This window comes from Macaca nemestrina, chromosome 2 (genome assembly GCF_043159975.1).
Source record: "Macaca nemestrina isolate mMacNem1 chromosome 2, mMacNem.hap1, whole genome shotgun sequence".
Lineage (NCBI taxonomy): Eukaryota > Metazoa > Chordata > Mammalia > Primates > Cercopithecidae > Macaca > Macaca nemestrina.
The window spans coordinates 128,704,543-128,711,303 of record NC_092126.1 but is presented as its reverse complement, the minus strand read 5'-3'; the positions used below and the strand labels follow the sequence as shown (position 1 = coordinate 128,711,303).

General features: G+C 41.2%; 1 long non-coding RNA gene across 7 annotated transcripts in view; it reads left to right on the top strand.

Moving 5' to 3' along the window:
• The window catches only part of LOC105483418 (uncharacterized), a 135,509-nt gene that overhangs the window by 478 nt on the left and 128,270 nt on the right, over nucleotides 1-6,761 (top strand). For all 7 annotated transcript variants that reach the window (XR_011620166.1, XR_011620168.1, XR_011620164.1 and 4 more), the window contains exon 2: nucleotides 484-584. This is a non-coding gene — a long non-coding RNA (uncharacterized lncRNA). The remainder of the gene's footprint in view (nucleotides 1-483; nucleotides 585-6,761) is intronic.

Genomic DNA, 6,761 nt, shown 5'->3' with positions numbered 1-6,761 from the left:
AATGTCCTCTTTTGACTTGAGTTGGCTGCCTTCCTGGGGTGATGTGGCAAGAAGAGCTGGGTTCCTTGGATGGTAATTTGATTTTGCATTACCAAAATTTATGCTCTAAATATTGATCTGTTTTCCCTCTTATCTGTTTCATGGCTGTAGTTGCTACACTGCATTTCAGTTAAAAAATACATGTCCACAATTTTTATTGGTTGCTTGTTTTAATTATTTCTTTATGGTTAGATGAGGCTGTATATGCAAAGAAACATGTGATGCTTCTTTATGGTCATCTGGCATGGTGTGCAGACGTGATGAAATGTGGCACAGTCTACCCACATTGGCTGAGTGTGATGATTCATAACACCAATGCAGGAAGACGTGTTTTACTACGTTGGCCTCTATAGTTTCTCCTCAAATACACTCCCCATATATTTCCTTCAGAAATTCAATTCATGCTGCACAAATTAATGTCTCTTTTTCGTGTCTTTTTGAAAGGCAATAACTTAGATGACACACTTTGAAGTAGGAAGCATTCGAGTTCTTGAAAGAAAAGACAAGAGACCATGTTGACTTTTCACTGTGAACCAAAAACGCACGTAAGAGCACTATATGTTTTCTTTTTCTTGTTATTTGTGTATTTTTTCTTTTTTCTTAAACAGAAAATCCTTTTGCAACTGTCCTGGGTCTTAGACTGTCATCCCCCTCCTCTTCTATTCCTATTGTGTTGATGTAGTATAGACTCAAGCTGGATTAGAAGTCCAATTCTAAAGTTAATTGAATTGGGAAATTCACTTATTCTTTGGTGTGTGTACATGGGCATTAGGTGTGGGCCTGGCTTGGTGGGAGGAGATGTGGCAGTCAACTTGTAGTCTTAGTTAGTAACCCCCCATAACTTGGCAGCAGAGCTAGGGTACTTCTTATGATAATCTAAGACTTCTTCCTAGATAAAAGGGCATTAGGCTATATGTCCTGGGGGAACTATTAAATGTTAGCTGATTTTTAAATAGTTAATGCTATTCTGCATTGGTTGAAGAAACTCAGGATGTGTAGCCAAGTGAATGGAAAGGTATGTGGTGAAAGTGATGATGATAATGATGTCTAATACTTACTGAACACTTACTATGTGTAGGGCACTGTTAGGAATATTCTACACCTGTTCTCACTTAATTGCTGCAACTTCATCAGGTTACCCATCTCTGATGAGGAAACTGACGCTTTGACATTGACTCACACAGCTAGGGTGCAATGGAATAGGACATGGACCCAAATCTCCACGACTTCTGTGCCCAAGTTATAAAGGAACTGATTGGGACTCAACTAGGGAATGATGATTTGATGTGTCTGTCAAGAGAATGGCTGTTCTGCCAGGCTATTCCTGGGCACATTCAAGCCTAGGTTGGAGGACTATTGTCAGGGGAGTTGTGAAGGGAATTCTCATACACTGAGTAAAGAGATTAGGGTGCAGACTGAAAGGGGAAATGCGGCATGTTGGGGAGTGACTCGAGCAGAGGTTGAACAAGTAAGCTGGGGTCATATGTTATTATAAGGATTTGTTGTTTTAATCCTAAAGGCCTTGGGAAGCATTTTAAAGGCTTAAAGCCAAGAGGAACTTGCATTTTTTGTAAGATTAAACTGGCTTCACTTTAAAAAACGGAACCAAATGGGTTGGCCGGGTGCAGCAGGACCTTTTAGGAGGTCATTCCACTTATACCATTGACATGGGAGAGCTAATGATGGCTTGAACTAAGCCACTTGATTAAAACAAATTAACCAATTTAGACAATATCATCCCCAAATGTCTGGTCTGCCAGACTCTCACTCATTCCTCCTGCCTTGTAAATTCTCTCCATTGCTCATCACTTTCAGCTGGTCAGGAAAACTTGGGGCAGTTTCTAAAGAAGCCATTCATCAAATATTGACAGACATGGAGGATTAGGGCAAATAAGTGACTTATTTAACCCTGTCCTTGGATGCACAGAGATTTGTGGGTGAGAGGATGGTTATCTCTTTAAAGAAGATGGAGAAAGGCAGATACCAAGGGCTAGGTTTGCTGTAGGGAAGAGGTGGAAGAATGGAAGTTAGCATTTGTTTCCAAGTCAGGCATCTCAGGGAAGCAGAAAATGCTATTAACTGAGAATCAGGACACTCTTCTTTTTAAATTATGGGACTTTGGCCATGTCACTTAACTTCCTCAGTTGCTTTATCTAGAAAGTGGAGATTCCTGCCCCATGTCTCTCATAGGATTACTGGGAGGATTCAATACAATGGCACATATGGAAATGCTTAAAAAGGCACAAATCATTCCATACACACTGATTGTCATGTCCAGTAATCGAGGTAAGAGGCACTTTACAGGTGCAAAGGGCAACTTTACTGAGAATGCATGCTCATGTTTTAAAATCTAAGTTTTCTCAGGATCATTCCTAGTATCTGATTATACTTTCCACTATCAATTGCCACTTAATTTGTACTTCTGTTTTGGGGAAGCAGTACTATCCAGTGTTAAGAACATGTGCTTTAGAGTCATACAGATATAGATTTAATTTTCTGCTCTGAAATTTGACATCTTTTTAATATTTAACTTCTCCAACTCAGTTTTCTCTTCTGCAAAGTGGGTCTATTAATAGAATGAACCTTGTAAGCCTGGTTTGAGGATTAAAAGAAACATTACATGTAAAGTTGTTAACACAGTCGTTAGCCCATGTTAAGAGCTCATCACATGTTAATTATTATTATTTCTATATCCTTTAAAATTTTCAGTGTACTTTCTAGCTGCATTTTCTAATTTAATTATTCTTAACATTATTAATAGGTGTCTGATTATTATCTGTCTTCCTTCATTTGTCCACTTAGGTAGGTTTTGCATGGACTACACGAAGAGTTTTCCACCTCCCTCCACCTAAAAATTCCTTGGGAAATGATTTAGGAGAAATAACCAAATCAAAAAGAGGCAGAGACAGCTGATTGTTGTAAGGGATAGTGAGACCAAATGACGTTAGGCCAGTTCAAATTATTGACGTCCCCAGGGCCACTGAGCACCCAGAACTATAGTGAAGTTCCCAGCAGCCCTTGCATCATCAGTGGTGTTCCCTCGTTGCAGACCCATGGGAGAGCACGTAGGTGCCATGTTCCTAACGTGATGCTGACGCACAGCTTTGCGAGGTTCCAACCAGTTCCCGGGAGGCAGTGGGCGCTGGGCCAAGCTGGGACTCATGACATCACAGAGGAATCTCAGCACTTGAATGGCTGACAGTGTCTGCCTTTGCCAGCTATGCGCTGGAAGTTGGAAGGGAATTTGGCCTCCAGAAAGCACATTTTTACTCCAGCTTGGAGCTTGTCAAAATCAACACGAGACTCTTAGCAGCTACAGAGTTATTCTGCTAATTGTTGCCGACACTGAAGAAAGTGAGGAAATGTTAAAGGGCTGTCTCCTTGTCCTGAGTAGCAACCCTGATCCTCTCTAAGCAGATGGACCAATAATTACTCCCATCAATAAGGGGCAAATGCACAGCTCTGCCTTCTAGTATCTGACCTAGGGGTTCTCTGTGTTGTTTGCCAAAGCCGAGGATGAGAATAGAACAAAAACTGTAGGGGGAGCTATTTTGTTTTGAATGCAGAATGTAATCTGCCTTTCTTGAGTAAGCAAAATATTAAAATTCTCTGAGTCTCTTTTAGAGAAAAATTTTACTTTCTGGGGTGCTATGAAAATGCTACAGAAATAAGCCTTGTTCACAAGATAGGAAATGTAATATAATATGCATCAATATGAATCTAAATTAGAAAATGAGTTCCCCCAGTTATTTAAAGTGATATTTGGGCATTTGGTGGTGGTGGGGGGGGAGAAGGGGTAAGAAAAAAATGCATAGGCTTTGAAGACAAACAGACCTGGGTTTGGATCCCAGCTCAGCTGCTTACTAGCTAAGTGGCCTTGAGCAAGTTGCTTCATAGCCCTGTAATATGGAAATAGGAAAGACTGCCCTGCCACACCCAGGGTTCTTATTTGGATTTAATTTTGCAGTGCATTTAAAGCTTGACTAGTAGCAAGTGTTCAAAGAATAATTTTTCCCACCTCCCTTATTTCTCTAGAGTGTGAGATATCATACCCATTTATAGCTATCTATGAATTTTGGCTAGGTGGGACGGCTCATGCCTGTAATCCCAGTACTTTGGGAGGCCGAGGAGAGAGGATCATGTGAGAGGTGAGAGGCCAGGAGTTCAAGGCTGCAGTGAGCTATGATTGCAGAACTGCGCTGCAGCCTGGGCAATAGAACGAGACCCTATCTCACACAGAACAAAAGAAATAATTTTGCTTCTCTGATTGGCTTCATACTTTTGTTTGTTGTTGTTGTTGTTGCTTGTTTGTTTGTTTTTTTCCAAGACAGAGTCTTGCTCTCTCACTCAGGCTAGAGTGCAGTCACATGATCTCGGCTCACTGCAACCTCCACTTCATGGGTTCAAGCAATTCTTCTGCCTCAGCCTCCCGAGTAACTGGGATTAGAGGCGCCCGCCACCATGCCCATCTAATTTTTGTACTTTTAGGAGAGACAGGGTTTCACAATGTTGGCCAGGCTGGTCTTGAACTCCTGACCTCGTCATCTGCCCGCCTCAGCCTCCCAAAGTGCTGGGATTATAGGTATGAACCACCTTGCCTGGCTGGCTTCCTGCTGTTTATATGGACAATGTGATTAGGTTTATAAAACAGGGCTTGTAGTCACAATGAGTTCTACTGTGAGGCTGAGTGTCCTGCAGTTATTTCTTTGATAGGATAGTTTGAGGATGAAGCCTCTGCAGAACAGTGTTTGATGCTGCTGGACAATGTATTTGTGCCCAAGCCCACGTCAGGATGAAAAACAAGACAGAATGGCATTTGCTTCTTTGGAGAGGCCTGGGTAGTGACTTGAAAATGATCCTGGAACAAAAGTATATTTCCTGGCATACCACGGATCTATAGCTGTGGCAGTTCAGGAACTGCTCTGTTCCTTACCCAGACATAATATTCTTCTCAGGTTAAGCCTCCGTCCAAATCCAGAAGGCCATGAGGTACAGCAAGTCAAAATCTCAGCTTCCAATGAAACAAGGATTGCCTTTGGAATCTGTTTTCTAAATAAAAAGTGGGGGTTACAACCAGGTTAAGAAAACTATTAATATTAGTAGTTAACCAATAAATGGAAACAAGGTAGGAAAAAAAATTCAGATCTGTGAAAGACCAGCAACATATCACAAGGGAAAACCTGTTGCTGCTTCTTCCTCCTTCTGCTGTGCTGGGCCAGGGTCTCTTAATGAGGAGCCATATCCTCTCAGGATATTACCTCAGACACTATCAGAAGCCTTGCTCAGAGGTTGCTCTCTTACATTTTTTTTTCTCCAGTCACATTTATACAAGAGAATTCCATATTTGACAGCACACTGGTACTTCCCTTGTTTAACAAAGGCATCTTAATTTTCCATGACGGTAACATTTAAGTTACCATAAGTTCAGTCTTAAAATAATTGTTACACTGAACGGGTATTCTTAGAATAAAGCCGGAAGGAAACAGAAACAATCACTCCAATTTCCTCATTTTATAGGTGGCAATCTGGGGGCCCAAGTTTAGTGCCTTTTCAAAGCAACACTATGTCTAGGCTCAGGGCTGGGTTGAGAAGTCACATTTGTATTCCCACACTGACGCTCTCTGATTTTGCCATCTCATCATTTAGGGGTAGGTGGGTAATAGAAAACTTAGAGTGTTAACAGGGGTTTCAGTATAAGAGAATACCACCAAATAGTCCCACTGTGGAAAATCATGATACACAGAATTTTATGAAGGAAGGATATCATGAGGTTTACACAAAAATCATAAGGGTTACATTTCACAGTTAAAGAAAATGTGGCAAAGAGAAGTTTAGTGACTTACCCAAGGCAACATAGCTAATAATTAATGGAGCCAGGAATTGAACTCATTGTATCTGGCATATCTGGTACAAGTTAGAAATTTAGCTGGAGTTGCTTATAGGCATTTGTGTTATTCCTTGAGGTTTACTGATCCTACTTCACTGGTCTGGGGTGAAGCCTGCACTTTGGGAGCACATAGGGAAGACTGGGATTGGGAATTCTGCCTCGCCTGAATGTAGAGAGTTATCCAATTTTGTCTCCATTCCTGTATCACATGAGTGAATGGGTTGGCGTAACAGAAAGACCCTAAAGGGTTTTGGAATATGTGTGTATTATGGTAGGGACTGTGTTATGCTGGGACTGTTTCCTCTTCTGTCTGTCTGCTTTCTTGGAGACTCTGCCTTAATGCCCTGAAGAGGAAATCTTCACAGGTCCTCTGATTAGAGTAGGGATAGACACAAAATGACTTCTATCAGAATCTCTCTCCATGGTTTTTGAAATTAGCAGTATGTTTGAATTAGTTTCCTTTGGAGAGATGAGTTGGAAAGTCATACAGACTTGTGATCGGAAGTCACCATCTCAGGGATGCTGTGGTCATTGATGTGCTTGTAATCAGAAAGCAACTGCATAGAGAGAAACGGGAGTAGATGAATGAATGAATGAATGAGTTCAGTCAAATTCAGTGAGGTACAGTGAAAATCTTGCATATACTTCCTCTTCCCCCAGCTATAAAAAGTAGTTGAGCCTTGATTTTTCAGGTGTCACTACAAGCTTTGATTTTTCAGGTCCTGACCATAAAACCAACAGAGGAAGACAGAGTGGAGATAAGGAATGAAAATGAGTTCAATGACATCATTTGGATCCTGAATTCATTTGTGCCCTAAGCCAACCTCTACCCTGA